At 37.3% G+C, this 24,105-nt stretch overlaps 1 long non-coding RNA gene across 5 annotated transcripts in view; it reads right to left on the minus strand.

The window, feature by feature from the left end:
* The window catches only part of LOC112995250 (uncharacterized), a 109,996-nt gene that overhangs the window by 29,906 nt on the left and 55,985 nt on the right, over positions 1-24,105 (minus strand). For all 5 annotated transcript variants that reach the window (XR_010386010.1, XR_010386012.1, XR_010386011.1 and 2 more), the window contains 3 exons: positions 8,765-8,812; positions 5,060-5,118; positions 2,449-2,615 (listed from right to left, as the gene is read on the minus strand). This is a non-coding gene — a long non-coding RNA (uncharacterized LOC112995250). The remainder of the gene's footprint in view (positions 1-2,448; positions 2,616-5,059; positions 5,119-8,764; positions 8,813-24,105) is intronic.

Below are 24,105 nucleotides of genomic sequence, written 5' to 3' on the forward strand. Positions count from 1 at the left end.
CTTGATGGCAGCCTGTTCCTACCTTTCATTTGGGGCACATGATAAGGAAGAAAAGAAGGAAAGGTAAGATGACTAGAAAGTGCTCTGTGCATTCTGGTTTGCTAATCCAGTGCTTAAGATCATGCAGGCCAAACAATAATCTCCAAAATCTCCATTAAAATGGAACACGGGTCTGGCAAGGCTGGCCCATGCTAAGTGTGCGTAGATCTGTCCTCGCTTGGTAATTCACAGCCTGAAACCCCCTCCTAGACCTGGATTTCTAACATAACTCCTTGCAATGACAACTGCTGCCCCCCAGCCCCCTCCTTAGGCATATATGAAATGGTTTCTGATTTCTGTTTTTCTCCTTTATGAAAGCATTTTCTTTTCTGGAAAGTTCAGTATGGAGTTGATTCTAAACACAATGTTGCTGTGACAGGGGTGGTCTGTCCACAGCCATCAGATCCATTTTAAATCTGTGAGTCTCAGGTTAAGTTAATTTCTGTAGGGGACTGAGACAGGTAAGTGGTGAAACATCTCCACCCAGTCCAGTTTTCAAGGCTGACAAAATTACACAGATCCTCTTCATTGCTCAGAGATTAATCTAGTTTGCGATGATGAAATCTCCGTAACCAATAAGTGAAATGTATGCTGAGTAGAACTAAACTAGAATTTGTACAGGAACTACAATAACTATAAAATTTAAGCCCTGATAGGAAAGTGTTAAAACATATAATGGAAAATAAAACTTGTCTGTGCTTTAAAATCCAGTCTTAGATGTGCTGTTTTCTGTATGTTCCTAAAGTATTTTTAGTAGAATTTTGTTACTGTGGACCTTGTTGACCTTAATTTCTGCTATATACCACTATTAATTTCATTCCACATGAGGTCCATATGGCTTCTCCATAAAAGCATGTTTTAAGTTTGAAACTCAGAAACATTTGCCTTGCGTCACCACTACAGACGTGAGCTATATCCTATTTAAGTCTATAGGAATATTTCTGTGGTCCTCAGTGGACACTGACTCACCTCCCAAGTCACAATGTGTATTAAAATTATACATTTTAATATGTGCAAACCCTTTAGGTAAATTCAGTTAATATAAGAAAAATATGAGTGTTTATATCATAGAATTGTAGAAGGCACAGATAAAAAGGATCCTTAGACCACCTCTTTTGTGTCTATGTTAGTGGGTAGTTTTTCTGTTCAACACAATACAGCACTGACCAGCGCAACTTTAAATGTTTTAAGTGACAAGACATGCATGCAGTTCTTTGGAGAAACTGCTCCACCTTGTTCAGGTAGGTCACACTGATAGAAACATTTCTGATTAATTACTCTAACTCCTCCTGTGACACTCCTTTGTATTCTTCCATCTACTCAAAATACAACTTAATAAACCTGTTTATCTATGATATAAAAACATATTCTTACATAGCTGACAAAATCCTCACAAAAACTCTTTAACCATAAACACGTAATTCATTACAAAAGAAATTTTCTCTAATGCAAACTCAATAGCACTTTCTTGTTATTCATAACCCTTTAGGTGACATCAATCCAATTCTTGTAGACGTGTGTTGCCTTATTATTTTCTCATCTACTGCAGTCTCTTGACTGTTATTCAGCCTTGATCTTCTATCGGTGCTCAAAGTCAGGGTGTGATTTCAGGCTGCAACAAGCTGAGAACCCCTACTTTCATGGAGGTGAAAATATAGCTGATTAGCAGCAGCTTGCCTGTGGGCAGGAGCGTTCGGCGCTGCTGAGCTAGGAACTCACAGGGAACTGGGGGGGACCAGGAGCAACTGCACCTCCCAGAGGTTTGCTACTTTCTCTGGGTGGAAGCAGCCATTTAACACTACCTCGCCCCTCCGAGTGGTGGTGACTTCTCACCAAGCCTACTTTATAGGACCTATGGAATACAAATGACTACGAATACAAACGCTTACAGTTCTCCATGTCAGCAGGTTTGTGTGCAAGTGGAGACTTCATATCTGGCTGCAGACAAACCACTTCAAACACTGCATACTGTGCAGTTTAGGCCTTTTAATCATTCTCAAATCCAAACCAGAAACAGCATGTTCTCAGATATTCCATTATTTTTGTTACTCATCGGTGAATTCTGTTTGGTTTGTTGATCAGTATCTTGTGGTAGTGAGTTTTCCACAATGGAAAATAGTATTCCATGTGCAACTGTAACAGGAACGTTGGCATTTTGCATTGCCCTTTTCATCCATAATAGACTGCAAGCTACATTTCAACTGGAATTGTTCCTGCTGTACCACATGAAAAACATATGTTCCATTAGCTATATATCAACACTTTACAGTTACTTTCTACATAGTTTCTTTCCAGGTTTCTCCTCATATTTATATTTATATTTGTATGCCGCATTACTCTCTCTTCAGTATTACAGCTTGCATCTTACAAGGTGAATCATCTTGTTATTCTTCCAGCCATGTTACTAACCTTCTCAATGCCTTTGTTTTATATGTCAGTCTTCTCTGATGCTCGCTGTATTTCTGGATCATTAATGAAGATATGGAATAAACCTTGACATAATATTGATTCTCTCAGAGATTTGCTTGAAATGTCTCCAACTTGATTCATTGACAATTCATATTTTTCTTGTTTACCTGTCAGCAAATGATGACAAATCATTTTTCTTCCTTTCTAGTTAGACAAATAACTTGTATGTTACAGTAAAGCTAGCATGCTGGTGGCTAAGGATGTCTAATTTGTTTCTCCCAACAGACCTTTAATTTTAGTACTGTGAAAACCAGCCCCCTCCATTGGAAGAAAATGACATAAACCATAACTTGGTGTAACTTCGTGGTATGCCAATTATTTCAAAATGAGATGCAAACACTACCAGACTACTTGGATATTTTCCACATATCTCAACAGATCCAGAGATATCTCTACCCCACCAACAACACTGGAACCAGGGTGAGTTAAGTTTGAAGGCTCTTGCTATAATGGCCTGATCTCCACTAGTGCAGCAGAAGTGTATCAATAAGCTACAACAATATTCCTGAGCCCTAGCAGTGAATTATTTATTACTGTAGCAACACACAGCAAGTACAGTGGGTGATCTCAAACCTAACAGACACTCCTCTTTTAGTGCCCTTTCTTGTATCATCTATTCCTATTATATATCTAGAAAGAAGCGTGATAAATTAGGACTTTTCCAGGGCACGGATTTTGTCAGACCTTTACACTGAACCCAATAAATCTTCATAAAAACTGTGGCACACTTTCACTTGTTCTCTAGACTTTGATGTTAAGTGACTCTAACAAATGTCAGCGTTTCCTGAATCTAATTGGTTTTAGTAAACTAGGACACTAATTGCCTCTGGCTAACCAATAGGTTTTATATTTTAAAAATCAATTATTATTTTATTTAGCATTAAAGTTTAGGTTTTATTCTTTTTCTTTTCTGTTCTGAAATATCTAGGTTGGATTCAGCACTAGGTTTGTTGGTCCTTGGAGAGGCAGCCAAATTAAACTTGTCCTGCTTGAAGATTTTAATGGACCTAGTGAGAGATTTTGTTTCCAGCTTTGTGTGTCTTCAGGAGAAGGTAACAGCAGTGCTAATTTAGATCTAGGAGAAGTGTGTTTGCTAGAAACACTAAACTGAACAGAAGCAAAGCATTTATTTTCTTTACTGTGTAAAATCAAAGGTCATGTTGACCTTAGTATTTTGAGATGGAGGATAGAATGAACAGGATAGTTATTGCAATAGAATAAACATCTAGGAAATACTTTGGTAGTGTAAGCAAGAAGAATGACTGCTGAATGATTATTTCCTCTACTGAGTTAGTTATCCATTCACTTTTGGGAAGTTAACATGAATAAATGTGACATTAGATTTCGGTACAGTATTTGGATCCCACTATATAATGAAAAATTCTTTTGTTAGAGCCTTAATCTAGATGTTTGATCAAAGCTTTATACTCCTTCTAACAGGAACAGAAGTCCATGAAAAAACTATCCTCCTGGCCGTGGTCTATACACAAGCACATCTGTACTCCAAGATATTTGTGTAAGTACTATTACCTCACAGTTACAAAAACTGCTTTCTTTGGATTCTGGATGCTGCAGAATCAGTAAAGCATCCTGGAGAATTAAGAGGAGCAAGTTTTTCTGAGCTTTTGCAATACCACCCTCCAGCTGACTGTAAGTACCTAGTAAGTCAAAAACACATTTCTGCCAGTTTTATACACATGGAAATGTAATACAGCAGAGGGAGAAGTCCAGCAACAGCAAAGTTTGGTGTTCAGTCTTCATTTCCCTGAACATTTGGAAAGAGCTTTGTATAAAACTCCAAAAACATTGGAGCTTCTATTTAGTTTATTCTTATTAAAACTTTGGACTAATACAGTTTACTTTTTAATGGTAATTCCATAACTCAGTTTGTGTTTTCAGATTTAATTCTGAAGAAGATAACTTTAACAAACCACAAGTTAGATGACTATTTTCTTCCAGATTGTAACACCTGAACCCATTGCCACACACTGAAATGAAAAAAGTAATCCATTCCATTATTTTTTTGGAATATTTGAGAGAGAATAATGCTGAGTATTTGAAGGGTTTTTTTTTATTGCTAAGAGTATGATTTGTCAGCAGTAGCAGTTTTTGATATAGCTAACAAAAATAGCTAAGCAGTATATTGAAATATTTTATTTAATTGACCATTTTAAGATTGAAATTATCTGCCTGTCCTTTTAAGCTATAATTTCAGCCTGGCAATCAAAGGAAGTACAGCATACTGGCAGCAAGCTTAGGGTCAGCTCTATTACTGATTGATTTTCCATTTCCAAAGTAACATTCACCTTATTCTAAAAATAGCGTAAGTGGCTTTCAAGGACAGGTTGAGTTGCACGACAGCAAAGCTCATCTTCCATGTGTTACTCATTGCTTAATTCAGTTACTAAAGGAACTTCAAAAATAAACACAGATACACATAAGGGCGTTCTCCAGCATCTAATGAAGCCAATGAACAGACTAAATCAATTCAACAGACTATAGAAACACATGGAAAAGTATCCCAAATATTTAGTACCACTTCTATACTTACCCAGTTTAGAATGTCTGCTTGATCTCAGCAAAGGCAGAGACATTTAAATGCATTACAAACTGGAAAAAAAATAAGAAAACAGAATGTATAAAGAACTGTGGATAACATTTTTGTTAAAAGGCACAGTAATTACACTGTAGTTTTCATTAATAAAAGCAAAGATCAGTGACCTGATTATTATTACCTGCTAGCATCCTTCTTACCTTTAATTTTAGTTAACACATTTCAATTCTAAATTTTATTAGCACTGGAATTATTCTCATTCACATGATGTTCAATCTACTTGTATGAATAATGGTAATTTACAGGTGTGGAAAATATAATTGTCCTGTAGCAATAATTTAAGGACGCTTTAATTGCAGTAAGCTCATACATTGCAACCCAGAATTAAGTGAATAATGAAAGAAAATCAGAAAAATAAGAGCCCCTTTCTGCATAAGTTACTTATTTTGTTCAAGATAATTTCTTTCAATTTTTTACTGATCTGTATTGAAAGAATGACTAAAGGTCTGAAAAAGAATTAATTCTTACTAGAAAAGTCTGTATTTTAAAAAAATTTTAGGCGAAAAGAATCTGGATATATAAACTTTAAACACATATAGGGCCCGAAGACATGCACAAAAGTTCCTGTCTTTTTGCAAAGGTCATGTACTGGTCAATAGAGATTTGGAAGACTACAAGATAGAGCATTTTAAAGGGGTATCACTTCAGTATTCTATATGTGGTCCAAGTACATCATGTATGACACTGATATACAAGTCACTTATTCCAGTTCCTACCTATCTTTAGAAAGTTTTCCTGATGGTGAATCTAAATGTCCCTTCAAATTTAGGCATGTCTTTTTGTTTTAAATCCAGTACACATGGAGAACAACCTGTTACCCTCCTCTTTCATCTTCGCTCAGACTTCCCTCTCTCAGACACAACAACCCCAGTTTATTCAGTCTGTTCTCAGAAGTCATCTTTTCTACATCTGTGATCATTTTGATTCCTCTCCTATGGAGTCTTTTCATTTGGCTGACATTTTCCAACATGTCATAGTCTGGTATGAGGTATACCAAACCTGTAATTCTTCTGAAATCTTACTGGTGCTAAGTAGACTGAACAAATAAATTCCCATGTTTTATAGGTTTATTGTTTTTTTACATGTCTCTTCATATGTTATTTGGCTGTTTTGCAACAACATGCTATTGTGGACTCGAGCACAACACGTGATCTTTCGTAATTTCTGCAGAACTGCCTTTTATTTCTTGATAATGTAGCTGATTATTTCTGCCTACTTCACAGGAGCTGCTTCCTATTTCCCCAATATATCAAGGTCATTTTGTATTCTTATCATGTCTTCTAAAATACATGCATTTCATCCTGTCTTGGTCTCACCTGGAAATGTAGCAAGCTTATTCTCTACCCTATCCGCCAAATCACTGATGGAAATATTGAATAGCATCGGATTCAGGACAGACTCTGTAAGACCTCACCTGAAACAGGCTTCTAGTCTGACTCTTTGAGGAGTGAATCAACTCTAATTGCAATTGTACCTACTGAATGTTTTATTGTAATTCTTGTTACTCTTTCATTTGTATCTTGCTGTTTTTCCAGTTACTCTCTCTTCTCTTTTTCTGTTCCTAAGAATTATGAGCTCTTTCATTATGTCATACAAGTTGCCTTACATCTTTGTATTCTTGACTAACTCATCATCATTTGATCAGAATTAAATCTAGAAGAGCCCCAGCCATAATTGCCCTCTTCTGATGAAGTTGGTCTGTGTTTGTACGGTGCCTGGCACACTGAAAAAGGCTCATAGGTGCTCTAAGAATAGCTACCAAGAACAATATTATTATACTATTGATGCAAAGTTGTAAGTTTTACTCTCCCAAAGGAAAATGATTGGCTGTTTTTAAAAATTATCTGCATACTGTCAGGCAGCATAGATTAACCAAAAAGCTTAGAGTACCTTACTTACTTCCTCTAATAAAAGGCAGTGGTTCAAAGGCTCCTTCTGTGAGGGGTATCAAGAATCATCCTCCTCTTTTGTCTGTCAGATATTCTCTGGGGAAAATGTCTTACACAAAAAAGCTATTATTAACCTTACTATTTGTCTAATGGTTCTATGCCTCCTAAATCACTTCCCACACAGCAATGTCAGTGACATCTGTCATAAAGAAGAAAGCCAAATATATGTGTTTTTCCTTTTGGAACCTTATTCTGAAAAGATTCAGCAACTCTGCTTGTCTAGCTTAAGAAAACGTTATAAAAATCAACTTCATAACAGCACACTTGACCTGGATGTATAGTTTGCTTTTATTTCCTTTCAAGAAAGAAAAATATGACTAAAATTTGGGGCTGCCGAAAGGGGGAGGTAAGAGAGACTTACTAAAATCTCTGTTACTTCAATGCTGTAGTAATATTTTGTGGTCTGCCATCACAAACCTTTCATTCTATTTTCCAGTGTGTTTTGTTCCAAACCACACTGCACAGCTCAGATTGAGGCAACAGCCCAACTGCATGAGAGCTGGAATTGCAGCCAGCTGGGGTAAGGGCACTGGAGATCACCTGGGCTGGAAAACAGTTCAGCAAAAAAAATGTGAGGGTAGAGAGGTCGAAGTGTCGTCTGCAGAACCTGGAGGATGGCTGATCAGTTCACTTCATTATTTGTTAATTATAACAAAACCTCAGCCAACTCATGGATATTTCTGAAATATTGCTACTGAAATACAGAAAATGAAGGACATAGGTGTATTGAATTAATTCTTATGAATCCTAGGTCAAAGCATGATTGGAAAGAAGTGAGCAGCTAGCCTAAATATGGTATTGGCCTTCAAATTTCAGCAAAACAAAAAAAAAGTAGTAAAACAAAATCAAAGACAAAATATATATTTCTAAAAATTGTAATATCCTGGGATCAGGTATTGAGAAAAGATTAAACTATTTCAACCCACTATATCACTGAAATACTCAAAGCTTCACAGATAGAGCTTTGTTTGTAACAACACAAGTTGCCTCCCATCAGCTGAGCTGTAGTAACTGATTATGTGAATGTGCCTAGCCTGCCCGTTTGTCAAAAAAATGCAACATAGTTTAGATGTGAATGAAAAGCATACGCAGTCAGTTAACATGTCTGCCGTGATGGATGGCAAATCAGTAAGATAATTAAGGCCAGAGACTTAGCAAGGAAACCTACATACAAGAAGATTTCAGAATTTTAAAAACAGAGATTTTAAGCATTCTTCCTGGACTAGAATAGATTACAAACACTGGTTCACACAGAAGTTAATGGGAGTCCATAGAGCACCAGTAGGTTACATATTAAGATATACTTCAGAAATATCCGTAAGGTTTTCCTGTAATGAACAAATAATGAAGTGAACTGACCAGATCAACTGTATGCCAGGCTCCACAAAGCCTTGACCCTGGTAACTAATAATGTTGATGGCTCTTAAGGCATCCTTCCACACTAGGCCTCACTGGAAAACCTCTATCAACCTAGTTTCACAAAATAGTTAAGAATCTGATTACAAAAGGATCCAGCTATGAAATATCCGCAGCCCTGGATGGATATCAGGACTTTATGAAAATACACTGTGAAGGTGTGTCAGGCTATGGCTACGTGAGAAGGATCCTAGCTGGATCATGGAAGAGAAGGACATAAGGGGAAGGCTGGCCTTCTAGAAGCAGGAATACTTCTGAGCAGAAGTTAATTGCTTACCTTTAGAGGAAGAGCTTTCTCATTCTTCATGCTATTTTGGTCAAGGTGCTTCAGGATGTAGAAAAAAATATAAAGAGCAATGAATATCTCTACAATGTCAGATGATTTATCTTCCAAAACGTTATATTCATAAAGGCACCCTACCCATAAAGATAAATAGTTTGGACATTGTTTTAGCATTGAGTCACAGAATAGTGGCACACACTGAACCCTAATAACTTCTGTGTTTCTCAGTTTCTTTTAATCTAACAGCTACCTTTAAACTGCCCTTTAGTTAGTTGCATTTGATAAGATCAGTCAGAGACGATATAATTTTTATACAGTGTATGTGTGTGTATATACATACTATACATACAGAATCAATTTATTACATAGCATGGACTAAGATACTCAGCCTGTCAAACTTTCTAGCACTAGATTCAGTACTAACGACCTTGCCGAAAAGCCTATATTCAACATTTTTCTTGAACTGGTATGGAAGAATGTTATCTGCATTTGGACACCCTTTGGTGCTGTACAAAATAACTGAAGAGGACAGGTCTGACATCCACCATCACCTTTTCATTAAACATAGTAATTGCAGAACTCTAGTGGATTGGTTATTAAACCCTTCAGCTTCAAGAGACTGACCTCTGAATTTACACGAGAATTTCTATACAGGAATTTTTGAAAAGATAAAATCTCATGATCAAAGGAAAGACTAAACCTCCCCCAAATGTCACATTTATTTCTGAAGATAAAAACAGAAAGAAAAAAAAGTACATCTTTTGGTATTACACATTCATCCATTCTTTGAAAACAACACAACTTCGAAAAGCTCTAGAAATACTAGACTAAAGCCAAATAAACACATACATACATTATTTGTAGTTGAAATAACACGTCTTAGTGAAAAAGAACTTTCACAATACACAGACACAATCCACCAGGTTCAATTGCCAGTAGGACTGTTCATGTCAAACATTACGCTAGGAGCTTTCCTGAGGCTCGTTTCATCATCAGAAATTTTTATATGGTGACACAAACATTATTTGCTGAACAGAGGTTAAAATTCATGTATGCTTACTGACTTTGCGGTGCCTTCTCTCTTCTACCATGCCATACCCATCCCTCCAACACCTACTTTTATTTTTCCTGTGTTGTTTCAGTAAAACACACAACTACAATGCTTTAAGTGGTAACACGAATAAAAAGTTAATTCCAGCTGATATTAGTTCCGGGGACCTTTCGTGATGACAGAGAGAGTCAACTGCCTTTTTTTTCAGGATTCCATGCTGGAAATCATAAGGACAGGTCAGAATTTGTAGCATTATAGTCAAGACAGCTCTTTTCATTTTCAGAAAGGGCAATGTGTGGAATGTATACATCTCATTTAAAACTGGCCTGATTCAGTAATTGTTTTGGCTCTTGTATTTGAATTATACTGAGGTGAAGAAGTTTTAAGATGAAATTACCCTTTACATTCCTGGTTTTGGAGCATATTTAATTAGCAGTGATCTAAAATACAAAACACAGAGCAAACAGAAAACACAAAATATTACTTAAGTCTCTTGAATACCTGATGATTCTTTTCCTTACTTTTTTCCAAGCTAAGGATGCCTGTTGCTTAGCTTTTTATATCTTTGCCAGAATATCACTTGCTGAGCTGTCAGGGGCATATTTCCTTTCAATATATTTAGAATAACATTTTTGATAGCTGCCACTAGGTCACCCACAGCAGAACAGAAGAGTGTCTTGTGAAGCTGTAGGGAACCCGGATGAGTAGTTCTATACCAGTCAAATTTCCAAGCAAAAGTCTAGATGTGATTATTAAACTGCAGTCCACTTTTTATGATAATCGAACATGTTGCCATCTGTCTGTATAAACAGATTGGGGGAGATGAATTAACTGTGTGACATTTGAGTGTGATAGGTTCTCTTCACAAATATTCTTCTTCAAGAAGCCTGTAGTGGAGTTTAAATCAACAAGAGAAGAGCCATATGGCTCACTTATTAAATCATCAATGGCTTTTAAAAGGAATTGTGACTTGCTAGAATATAGTTGACTGAACATTTTTATGATCTGCAGTAAATCTAGCAGATTTTAAAGCAAATCACATTCAGATTTATGGTTTTTCTGTCATGCTTCTAATATATTGCTCTTCATTGAGAAAAGATTTAGAGTATGCAAAGAGAAATGGTTTGTGTGAAATTTTTTTTCATCTTTTATGAAACAGTGTGCTGATTTTCTTCACTAATCTCTGAATATTAAGCTTTGTAAGCCATTGAATTTAATTATATTGTGTTAATACATACAATGACATAAAGACATACATACAGATCCTCAGTTTTGCATATGTATACAGTTATCAAATGCATAATTTTTTTCCACTGTTGGACATAGTTCTGATTTCAGCTGCATCCTGTTCTCTCAAAGCAGCACAATCTTCCTAAGCCAAGGAAACAAACCATTTCTGTGTCTGTAATATAATATAAACAAATTTCCCAGAAAATGCAGTTGCAGTTTATAATAATAGAAATGCCTAGAGATTCTGTATCATTATCACACTTACCATGCTTGTCACTTTGCTAATATAACCTCCATGCTGTCCTTATTCCCCCCCACCTCCCATAACAACTTTGAAAGATCTATTTTGATCAGTGTGTTACATTTGGCTAAAATCTTCCCTACTGGTTTTAAGAGAACAGTTTAATAGATCCATCAGCTCCCATTCATTTCGAGATGGAGGGTAAAGTTTCCTTCCTGGAATCTGAAACCTTCATGGAGTTGTTCCAAGCTCTTAATAGACCATGTATCTCCTAATCTTTGTTCAGCTCTCTCTTTAAATTTTGTACTCCATCTCCTGTCTGCTCTTTCATGAAGTATAACACTGTGGGCGGACAGACTTCTTTGCAGTTCCTGCCATCTGGAACAAACTTCTCGTGCTGCTCTGCTGTGTTTCATCAGCGGTGCCTTCACTTTAAAAATACATTTATTGTCTCCTCTGTTGCCTAAATGTCTTTATTTTTCTTATCATCCAGTTTTGCCTATTACTTTTAATATGATAACATCTTATTTAAATCCAGAAAATATTTCATAGTGTATTTTCTATATATAATCCACTAGGAACAGGACTGCGTACAGGTCATCTATGACACCATTTGCTCATTCTTATGCCTTGCATGAACTCTAGCCCTCAACTAATTAATCTTCCAATGATTGTTTTGTGATCCCTTACTATGATTATCTGCCATTTCACGATTCTTTGCTCTGTTTCTTCTGTTTGCTACTCTGTTTTATCATCTGTGCATTGGTTCATGATTTTTAACTGAAGGAAAAAATTAACTGAATAGTGGTGCTTACACTCCTACAAAATGTTTCCAATATCTTTAGCCTTAGGTCCAGTTTTGAAGGTCTTCAGTAAAAGCTAATTAAGATCTTACTAGACTTAAGGAATTCAAATATAATTTTGTGCGTCTTTTATAATTTTTAAAGTACTTCAGTCATATCTCAACCCATGACATATTGTGCTCAAAAGTCCTGGGCCAGACTACCACTGTTACACTGACTAAGCATAATGCTGTCCATGCTAACTTGCTAGTTATACAAAATCCTGTTAATTACATTCATACTTTTTGTGCTAGTTCTAAGTTTTTTCAAGCTGTCCCTCAAGCTCTGCGTGATCACAAGCAGTTGGGTAAAAGAGCTGTTTTTTGGAAATTGATAGCTTTTAGCTTGAAAAAGTACTGTTACCTTATTTAGAGCACTCTGCATTGAAAACAATTTTATATACAATACTGCTCAAACCCCAAATGATTAACTTAAGAAAACTAGAAACAGTGTTTGTTGGAGCTATTCAGAATCATACAATAGTACTGCTTACATATGTATGTGTTGTTTCTTATAATTTCTTTTTTTTTGTATGGGTAGGCTGTTTTGCTGGGCTGAAGATGGACAAAAGATTAAGTATGAAAATTTTATTTCCAACAGCTTTAAGCTATACAGGTTTTATATTTAAATACGGCATATATGTTCCAAATTTTATGACAAGTTCCTCTAAATTTGAACAAGGACCAATAACTTCCTTAGCTTGTATTTCTAATTCTGAATATTTCATATGCAAATACCTTAAAAATCCTCCAGGCCCTTTGTTTAAGTCAAACATGAATACGCAGTGGCTTCTGTTAAAAGCTATCTAATTCAGTCATCCAGAAAGGGGCTGTGCTCCCTCCTGCGAGTTACTAAGTATGCTGCAGTCAGGATGATTTCAATGGCAATTAACAATGCTGAGCATCTTTCAGAAGACATTTTAGCATGGTGCAGGCTCAAGCTGCTAGATGACTAATAACTGCGTGTCCATATGCAGAATATTCTCTTTATGAATTTGAAGGGAACCTTAAACAAAAAAGTCACTAGCTAGCATTTTCTAAGGGAACATGGAAAGGTGTTTAAGGATGATCACTCTACTTGAACTTCTTTAGTGTTTTTGATATACAGAGTGCTCTTACAATTCACATGATTTCCCTGTTTCAAACAAAAGAAGGGAATTGCTGTATTTTTCCACAAGAGCTGAAGAATAGTTAACTGAGATAATTTTAACACAAATCTTTCTGTGAGCTTAGAAACTGGAATGGGGCTTATTTCCATTAACAACAGTCATAAGCATCATCTAACCTCCCTCTGAGCCTTCCCTCCTCTACTCTACATATACATAACACAGTTTTCTTGGACAAACTCATTTCCAGTAGCATATGCCAACAAAATTCATGCGCTGAGAGATTTGATTCTTCTGTTTCAAAATTAAATATCCCCTGTAGGAGGTCTCAATTCACCAAGCCAAATTTTTTGCAACTATCTCACTAAAATCTGAAAGCACATTTTGCTGGTATTGTAAAAACCTTTCATTTAATGAACTGTTTCTGTTTCTTTGTTACTCCCTAAAACATATTAGTCTGATAGCAAAATTATTACATGTTTCACATAGAAAAATGTGATTATTTGCAGGTGAAGAGCTATTCTGGGTTATTCACTATGGAGTAGTTTACAGTTTACTTATGAGCTGCAATGAACTCAGTGGTGGTGTGAGTCGAGAAGGATTATGGCACACAGTGCGGGAAGCTTTACAGGGAGAGAAGAACAATGAAAAGGATTGCAGCATCCTCGAAGCCATAAGAGTGGCTGAGGAGATCATTCCTTCGGTATGCTGATTGGAGTTTATTAGTTGAATAATTATTTCCAGAATGAAAAGTAAGGATAGTTTCAATTAAAGGAATATCCTCCCAGTCATGACTACCAAGGATCCTGGTTAGTGGTATGCATGCTCTTAGCCTACTTTGATTCTTGTTAAAACATAGAGATCTTTTATTTAATGATTGGTTTAAAATGGTTACAGCTTAGGTGACCTATTTGAGATTTGCTTTGTAGAAGAGACTACTCTGGATTTTAAATCTGCAGAGAATTCAGTTGAGTTTTTAGCAGACAACTCTGTTATTCAAAAATAACACTATATTAATTGAAGAGTTTCTCATACTTGCTTCCTGGCAAGCAATTAACTGCCAACTGATATCTTTATATTCTGCCGATATTCATAACGGCAGGTGGACAGATAGGAGCAAAAATGACTGTTATGCAAATTGCTGCTCAGAGAGAAAATACACACACAGAAAGTGTTTTCTAAGGCAACTTAGCTGCCACAGAAATCAATGCTGAACCTTCACTGACCTCAGCACTGCAGGATTATATATTACCTTCCCTGCAGTATTATTTGGAAACTCCATTCTAATCTGAGCTCCATTGGGCCAGCAAGAGCACAGGCCCACAGAAAGAAAAATACTGGCCTCAAACAGAATCATAGGAACTGGAGACCTCAGAGGATCATCTAGGCCCATCCCTTGCCCCCGCAACAGGTTAAATTCTAGCCATGCTTCACCAGTCCCCTGAGCTGAAGCTTGGGAGGGGATCATATTGTCCAGATGTACTATCAGTTCACGTTGATGACCAGTTATCTTGGTTCCTGATCTTAAATGATGCATGCATCTAACTTCTGTAATTGATTAAGTTGCAACATGTGTATATGTGTGTATATATATTGGAACTTATACACACACATATATATATGAATATGAGGTTTATATATGAAAAGCTTGCCATAGTATTTCTGTATTTATCAGCCCAGTGGAAAGGGCTATTGTGCTTCATAATACATTAACTTCTTAAGGATTAGCCTTTATGGAAAGAGTCATAAGAGTCATTAACTGTTAATCTAGGTAGGCAAGAGGCATTCAGGTCAAGCCCAGGAGATACTGGCATCTCTTAAGGGGCCTAGTTTCCTGAGAGGAGGGGCTAGGACCTTTCCTAATTGGGTAGATGAATAATAAATGAGCATAGGGACAATTTTTGATCTAAGTTACCTCGAAGATGGCTCTGTATTACAAAGGAAATACAGATCCTCCCGGCTTGGTCTCCTTCTGCAAGTACCGCCCAAAGATGTAAGTTTTGGGTAAAACCCTCTAAGAAGCTCTGAAATGTCTACCAGCTTCATATGAAGTATAAGAAACCTTTGAGCTAATCAAATTAGTAGGTATTTTTCCTTTCCGTTCACACATTCTACAAACATTGCAAATATACTGTCTGTTTTGGATATTTAAGTTGATGCTTATATGAAGAACAGCTTGCAGGCAACAGATCTATGGCATTCCCTTTCGCAAGCTGGCCATTCCCTTTTCAGTGCTCCCTGGCATATCTACAGGCACGGCCTTATTTAGCTACTGGAACAGTTTGGGGTTTAGTAATGAAGAAGTCTGTAACGAAGAAGCATTTTCCAGTAACCAATATTAACCAGTAACACTCTCTGGCACATATGGGTAAGATTATGGGAGCATATCTGAACTCCAAAGGTCCAAAAGAAGCATGTATTACTATATAATTCCAGATAGATGTTCACCTAGCAAGTTTTAAAAAAAAACCATTGAATATCAGAGTCTCTACAACCTGCTTTGGGAATCTTCCCCAGGCTTTCACTGTCCTTAGAAGTTGTTTCCTAATACCAAACCTAGATCTTTCTGAAATTTAAAATCATTATTTCTGCTCATATCCATCAGAAGACATTGAGAACTAATTCTTCCCTACTTTTCTTTAGGTTAAAGAACTGCAGTTTATTCAGACTTTTCTCATATGGTCTTCCTTTCAAGATCTCTGATAACTCTTTCCATTCTATCACGGAGCATTGGCCAGCTGGTCCATATTTCTTTCAAACTCCAGCTAGGCCTTACCAGCACAGAGCAAAGGACAAGAATAATTTCACATGCCTTGTTGCAATCTAAGTAGACAACAGAGAAGAAACCTTCATTCCCTTTTTACAGAAGGGGAACAGAGATCCACAGAGATCACTGATACAGTTTGGGCGAGGCATAAAGAAAGGATTTAGGAAAGAATCAGGAAATTAGTACAGGCCCTTGAGTCCCAATTAATGCTTAAGTCACAGACTATTCTTTTTTTGCAAAAATTAGATAGTAAATGAATACTGAAAAATATTGCAAAAATAAACATTTTAGAAGGAAATTATTAAAACTAAAATTGAGTTGATTGGAAGATGAGTCCCATTTCTGTGGTAACCCTTGGCAATTTGCAATTTGGATTTATTCTTCAGTGAAATAAAGACAACGCTTTCTGAGCTTTTAAATGAAAATGAAATTGTACCAGGGAATGCACGTGTGTCATACTTTATAGTTTTGTGGTTAGGATACTGACCTGAGATGTCAGGCTTAACTCTCTGCCTCAGGGTTTTTCATTCCAGAGAATTTCAATTTAAGCAGAGCAAGGATTTAACCTTAGGTCTACCATGTCGCAGGCCAGCTATAAAGAAAGTGCCTTCAAAAAACATTTAATATGAACTGATATATTTCAGCTTAAGGAAACAGCATATTTTCAGCAAAATTTATGTTGCAATCAGCTAAGATTGTGAACAGAAACTATGATAATATATTAAAGGAAAAGACTGAGATATGGATGGATAGAATCTATGGAGCTGTGTGGAATGATCTCTGAATAAGTATGGGATAAAAAAAAATTATGTGGAAGTAAGTGTTCCTTTATTGCTCATTTGCATTTCCTGTATTGGTATCTGCATCATTTTACAGAGAAGCTAAGAGAATATTACAACATGGTGACTCTAGGTATGATAGATTTAATTTAGAATACTCTCACTGCATTTATTCTTCAGGTATGGGAAGGAGCAAAACACAGTGGCTGTTCCTAAAAGGTCACTTGATCATAATAAAAGAATTTCGGAAGTCTTTCTTTATTACAGAGGCCTTGGATTCAGCAAAATATATGAAATGAGACAACATAAAAAGTAGCTATACTCTAACATCTATTCTCAGCCAAACTAGCTTTCTCTTTCATATTGGAGGCAGATAGGATTATTTATCATACAAGTTACAGTTTGACTTTGTCCACTTGAATTAACTGTTTTGATTCAATCAAGTAAGGAAATTGGGAATCTGATTACCTACAGGAGAATCAAAAGCTTCCATAAATGCCTCTATGCCAACATTGCATTTAACTTAATGGGAACAGTTTAGGATTAAATGAGATATATTTGGATATCTATCACAGTGTAACAATAATTGTGCAGAAAAAAAAAAAGTATGCAGTGGTATCTTAAGGCTACAGATCGATAACTTTCTCTCTTCCTCCACAAAAAAGAGGACAGAAGGGAATTATCACTCGAACTTTAAATATTTAACTTTTTTCTGTGCTTTACATGACATGAATCTTTTGAGTGCAGGCCCTTACTCCTCATCAACTAGAAACAGTATTCTAGAAATAAGATGAGTTACGAAAAATAAACTTGCTGAAAGCAGTACTAGTAGAAAAGTGGTATTATGTATTTTAACCAAGATGGAAATAGTACTAGGAGATCAGGCATTCAACTCTTTGATAGACTAGAAAACAAAGCAAGCTGTCTCCCATTCATCAGTTATTCTCAGATATTTGCCTTTATCCCACAGAGCTGCAGGATATAACCTGTAGCCTATAAGGCTGAGGAATTTTTAAAAGAAGGGAAGCACAGAGTAGTCCTTGTCCTCGTATATCCTTCTAGCTTATGTCAGTCAGTGGTTTAAGAATTTCTTAAGTCAGAAGAGGCATCCAGATGATGGTGTTTAATGGAGCTTTCCTCTATAAATTTGTCTAATCTATTTCTGAACCCATTTACACTACTGACCTCCACAACACTCTACAGCACTGAGTTCCATAATTTATGCATTAAGTGATAAAGTATTTCCACTGAGTGTTTTAAACTTAGTGATTGATTGGGTGACCCTTAACTCTTCTATTATAAGAAATAGTGCATAATCACTTCTTATGCACCTTCTCCAAACTATTCAAGATTTTATAGACCCCTGTCATATATCTTGTTGCCTCCTTTCCAGGTTGAAGACTCCTAGCCTAACATGCCCCCTCATATAAACGTTGATCCATGCCTCTGCTCATCCTTTTTGGTCTCTTTTTAATATACTTAGTAGTTTTATTATAACTTTTTGAGATGGGGTGACCGGAGTGACACCAATAATTCAGGATGCAGGGTACATGATGATTTTATAGTAGCATAGTGATGCTTTCCTCTTTTTTCTCTGTTCTTTTCCTAATAATTCCTGTTTGGTTTTTTGACTGACGCTTAGCAGTGAGCAGAATGTTTTCACAGAACTATCCCCAGAGACAGAAAATTGTTTTCCAGAACGGTAATAGCTAATATAGAAGGAGTAAGCTTAGGAAGAAAATGCTGAGACTAGTGCTCTTTGAACACTGGTAGGTGACAGCCTTTCATGCCTGGTGGCAATCCCGAATGATAAGCACGCTAATGAATTAGATTTGAGGCATGATCAGGATCCTTTTCACGTGACATGCATTTTAGCACCCAGCCGAATGTACTTCATGATGCACAGTGCTACCCCAGGCTGTGAGGGACATTATCCAGCACATGCACGGCACTCCTCCAGAGACCCCTGAGGGGGGACCAAAGCATCCTCCTGTCCTGCTATGACCACCAGCAGTGTTTCTTCTAAATCTAGGCTCCTGTCCACAGCAGTGGGAGCAAGATCACCAACTGGAGTTGGCCTCTTACTCCTTCTGCAACTTATCAGACTATAAACCAGTCACTTGTGTCAGGTATATGCTAAATCAAAGCTACACACATGACTTCATCTTCTTCCTGAAGATGAATAATGAACTCCTCTATGCATTTAATTCAGACATGGAGTAGCAGATGCATCTCTCACTGGAATGTGCCTTCATACAGTAGATTAAACTCGTCCCTATGGAATATAGTTTCTCTTGGAATAATATTTTCAACTTCTGCCAGGAATTACAATAAGATTTTGGTTAAAATTTTTGAAAGGGGAAAAATTTTCCCAGATAACACATATTGAGAGACAAAAGATAAACATATCTTCTCAATTAAGTGGATTGGCATGCATGCTTTTTATTAGAGTGGTTGCAAAATAATGAAAAAATGAATTACTAAAACAAGGAGCTGTCTGTAACCCATTAAAATGCATTTTCTCCAGCCTGTGTCTTTAAAGAGATCATAGCAGCATCTTTAAAGTTGCTCCCAGGTTATACATTTGAATTGCTTTTAAACTGTGGCAGATGCCATACCATGAAAACTAAAAAATTTTGTAACATCACTGTTATTAGGATGGCCACCATGAGATTCTCTAAAGAGGTCCAACAGATGCATTAAAACTACACAGAGGACCAAGAAGAGGAGAAAGACGGAGCAAACAGCAGAGCAAATCATATTACTAAAAGACATCTCTCTAGATTTAAAATAGAAATTGCTTATTGTTCTTGGAGCCCTCCAACATTTTCTACGTTTCTAAAAAGTTTATCCACAACTCATATATGGTAGAAATATCCCATCAGAACAGTTTTCTATTAAAAAAGCATTTTCTGTAAAAATCTAAACAGTATGCAAGAACATTTTGAACCCACTAAAAATGCTCAATTGGCCATTTAGAAAACAAAAGTAAAACATTATTAGGATTTGTTTTAAAGACAATTAGAATGAGTCTTTTTAAAAATATCCAAAAGTTCAATAAAGCAGGAAACAGCGTTTCCCTTGTGGCACTGCCCGATGGAAGTTGTAGCTCAGGCTATCTTTCTGTCTTTTTTTTTTTTTCTTTTTTCCCCTGGCTTTATCTCCCATCGCAAGGGAGGAAGGGAAGGGCTGTGTTTAACTCACAGCATGTGTAACAGTACTTACTGAGCTGGGAGACAGGGTCCAGCCAGGGAGATTAGCCTATAGGACAAGATGGGAGCATCAGGCTCCTAAAATTACACAGTGCCTTTGGCTAGATCTCTAAACCAGGATGGAGAAAGGCCAGTTTCTACTACTTGCTTGCCGTGGGAGCTTGGGAAAGTCACCTCACTTTGCTATGCCTAAAAGGAGCAAAGTCACAGCAGTAATTTTAAAGAGCAAAGTCCAATGAGCACTTCCTGGCTTCTGATATATCACAGAAAATCAGCAGGCTATTATTGACTCTCAGAATATTAAATGCAATGAATTAGGATAAAGAATATTTGGCGCTGTTACATACTATGGAAGAGAAAAATAGATTGTCCAGCCTGTCTACATATTTGTACCAGGCATGCTATGAGTATGTTATGCCTGCTAATCTCCATGTATACTGCTGCAGATTAGTGCCCATTTTGCTTCATATATGTGTAATGTGTACACTTAGAAGGACCATTTTCCCCATATTTTGTGCTGAATTTTTGCTTTTCTACATGTCTTTAAACATTAGTAACTTCCATTCTGATTAATATACATGCAAATTCTGGCACATAGGAAGTCACTGGTATAATACGGCTCAAAAAAGAAAAACCCTTCCATTTTTTGATATTAATATATCAAAATATATCAAAATATCAAATGATTAGAAAATTTGAAATCAGTCTGTATTCAGAGCACCAATATCAGAGGCTCCTGAATAGTGTGTTTCACTTCTGAAAGACGATGGAGCTTGTTCCATCCCCTGTATTATACACGCCATGTGTAACAATTACAGTATTTTTCTGTATTTTAGAATATACATGAGAGTATTTCTAAGAATAAGAGGACAGTTTTCAAACCCTACCCAAATTAGTCTTATACAGAGTTATAGACACAACAGGAAAGGAGAACTGGCTGTGTATGGCATCACCTCTGCCTTCTTTAGGATTTGCAGAAGATTCTCTGTAAAATCCTCTGTGCAGGACAGAGATGCTTAGAATGGACCAGCTGCAGGCAGGAGGGGTGAACATGCACATCTGCCCCCAGCAAAATCAGACAGAAAAGAGGAGTCCAAAGCAGGAATCTTGCTAAGGAACTGTTATAGATGCATCAAGGCTCATGGAGTTCAGGCCCTGTCTGCATTGTCCTGCAACGTGCCAGGAAGCCTTAGTGCTAATCGCTGGAAGACGTCGCTCCTGCTCAGCATAAATTACCAACCATGTCAATAGAGCATAACAGAGATGAAGCCTTTGGACATTCTGGGGCATTGTATTAAGACACTGAGTCCTGAAACGCCTTAGCTCTGTAGTGTTTACCAGTTACCCTAAAACCACCCCCAACACAAATTGGGTAAGCTAGAAAGGAAGAATTTAATTACACATTGCAAATGCAGAGCACATAGTTAGAAGGGCTTTTGGACCAGGCTTATAGAGAGAAAAGAGAGACTCTTTTTTCCTACCTACCTCTGCAAAAAAATTTTTCCCTCTGGGTATTTCTCACATAGCAAAATGCTTATTGAAAGCTGTGTACAGCTCTCATAGGGGTCCTAGGTTTTTTAGGCCCCTTTAACTTTACTTTCACTGAAGATTATTTTTTCTGGTCCAGTTCATGCACCATTCACTGTAAGATTTCTCGATCCATAACTTAGTTTTGATACTTCTCCCACTGGATTATTGACTTTCCCTCTCCTAACTCTGAGCTCGCTAATGGTGCTGAAATGGCTAGCTGGAGCCCGCTCTTAGGCAGTAAACAAAAGAAGTAACAAGCAGCCCAGTGCTTTCTGAAGTATACAAAACTGTTTTGTGAGACAAGCACTTCTTCCTGCTTACAAGAGTAGTTTTCAAACCTTAGCATGGCAGCCTTTTCTCTAATGCTGAAACATGTCATAAAAACATTCAAGCAAATAAATGGAATTAATGTACACAGTTCATTATCTGATCTTGACTGAAGCTGCTCCCAAGGATAATCAAGCATTTCAGAGTCATATTGGGTTTGGAGGGACTGGCTCCCAGTGCTGTCTTTGAAGGATATTGTAACTGCCATGGAGAGTTAATGGACCCATAAATGTAGCATCCCTATGCAAACGGCTTTGATGTCCTCTGGATTCCTGACAACCTGAATAGATCCCTTTTAGGGTACTGTTCATAACCTTTTCTAGGAAGAGGAAAATGCACACTACTGTAATTTCTTCAGATGTAAGATAGGAACCCTGTAGCTGACTGTCATGAAATTCCAGGGAGATAATGACAGCCAAAAACAAAGTAGAGTTATCTTTATGTATAGTGCTAAGAGGTTTTATTTGGATTGCCCCCCTTTTTTTTTTCTTCCTGGAAACATCCACTCTAGTCAAAAGGGGAAAGCACTGAGGTTGGTTAGAGAGGCAAAAGCAATTTAATAAGTTCATGAAAGGTGAAAGTGCTGAAAATACAAGTGCTTGACTCAGTGCACTGCCTGAACTCCCTGAAGTTCCTAAACCTGCACTCAGCATGGGGGTTGGTGATATTTCAATGGCTTCTTGTCTCTCAGCATGTGGAAATGTGTTTGTGCACTGGGCAGCTCAGAAAAGGGGACTCAGCTGTTTAGTAGTTTGTATACTTCCTCCCTCCTTTCACTGTTTCTACAGCTAGGAAGGAGTAGGCACTGCAAAGGAGTTAATCCTATTATTTAGATGCTGTAAATATTAAGCTGTGTTAATACACAGCTCTAGCTTTCCCTTGACTAATGAAACTAGAGAATTATTTTTCAAAGAAATCTCCAGGCTTCCATCTTGTCAGGCTGTTATCCTTTCCAATCTGCCTTACAGCTCTTTTTTTTCTTAATGGGCTGTTGATGGAAATAATATATTGGTGACACTAGCATCTTCCCCATGACAAGGAATTGGGAAGGAAGAGAGAAACCTATAAAGAAAAGAAAATGTCATATCCCTTTCTCTAATTTCTGCCAACTGTTCTTTTTAAATTCTTTCTTGCAAGACTGTGCAACTCCTACTGCATTGGCAAATTCTCATTCATCTGTAGGACCTCAAAATAGTAGCACATGGAACAATGACACACAAAACATATTATGCTTTCCACAGGCTTGAAACAATATTTAGATTTATAAACACCAGTCAAAGCTCTTATTCACATTGCTCAATGCAGAAACTGTGGTATCATTAATGCAGTAGACCATCAGCACCTTAGAAGAACTTTCAGAATGAAGAACATCACTAGGTGCAATTTTTCCCCCCTTTGACTCCTGGTGTGCGCTAACAGTCCTCTCTCCCACCTGGCGTTTCCTAAGGGTTAAGAAATATATTACCAGTGATAAGTGTCTCAGAAGGATGGGTCACAGAAATCCAAGGCGGCTAAAAATCTTTGTGCCTATCACCACCAAGCAATTGCATTTCGCTGAACATCACACTTCTTCTTTGTAAAACATACACATACAGTATCCTCAGCTCATGAACAAAAAGCCACTATTCACTTACCAGATAAACATTTTACTGGCAGAAAATATCAAACAGCAACAGTTGTAAGCACTTCATGTTGTTCAAATGCAGTGCACAGAGGCGATTTATATGCTGTAGTATTGGGCTTGATACAATGTTTTGCCGATTTTGTTTTTCACCAGCTGGTCTCTGAAGGAGAGGCTGAGTGATGGCATTGCAAGTGCAGTCCCAGTAAGAACGCACAGCGTGCTGTCTGCACGCAGGGGAACAAGGAGGGACTGGTGCAACTATCGGAATATGTTCAGCTTTCAGGAAGAAAATGAAACCAAGAATCCTGCTATGGCAGTACCTTATCCATTTCCTCCCTGAAATAACAATCCCTTACAGACATAAAACACGACTTTTATACATGCTCACCAGAAAGTTTCAATATTTCAAGAAACAGCTCTAAAATTTTTTTCCCTTGTAATTCTGCTTTTGTACTACCATACCAATTCTGATGGCCAGTATGTGTATGTCTGCTATGATACTGCCACAGGGTTCATGGACCAGGTGCCCTGCAGACTCCTTTGAATCTTTTGCATGGCTGCCTGTGCCTGTGGGAGCCAGATGACCCCATCTCCCCCCTCTACTCCTGAGCTCCTATGAGGGCTGCT

This window comes from Dromaius novaehollandiae, chromosome Z (genome assembly GCF_036370855.1).
Source record: "Dromaius novaehollandiae isolate bDroNov1 chromosome Z, bDroNov1.hap1, whole genome shotgun sequence".
Classification (NCBI taxonomy): Eukaryota; Metazoa; Chordata; class Aves; order Casuariiformes; family Dromaiidae; genus Dromaius; species Dromaius novaehollandiae.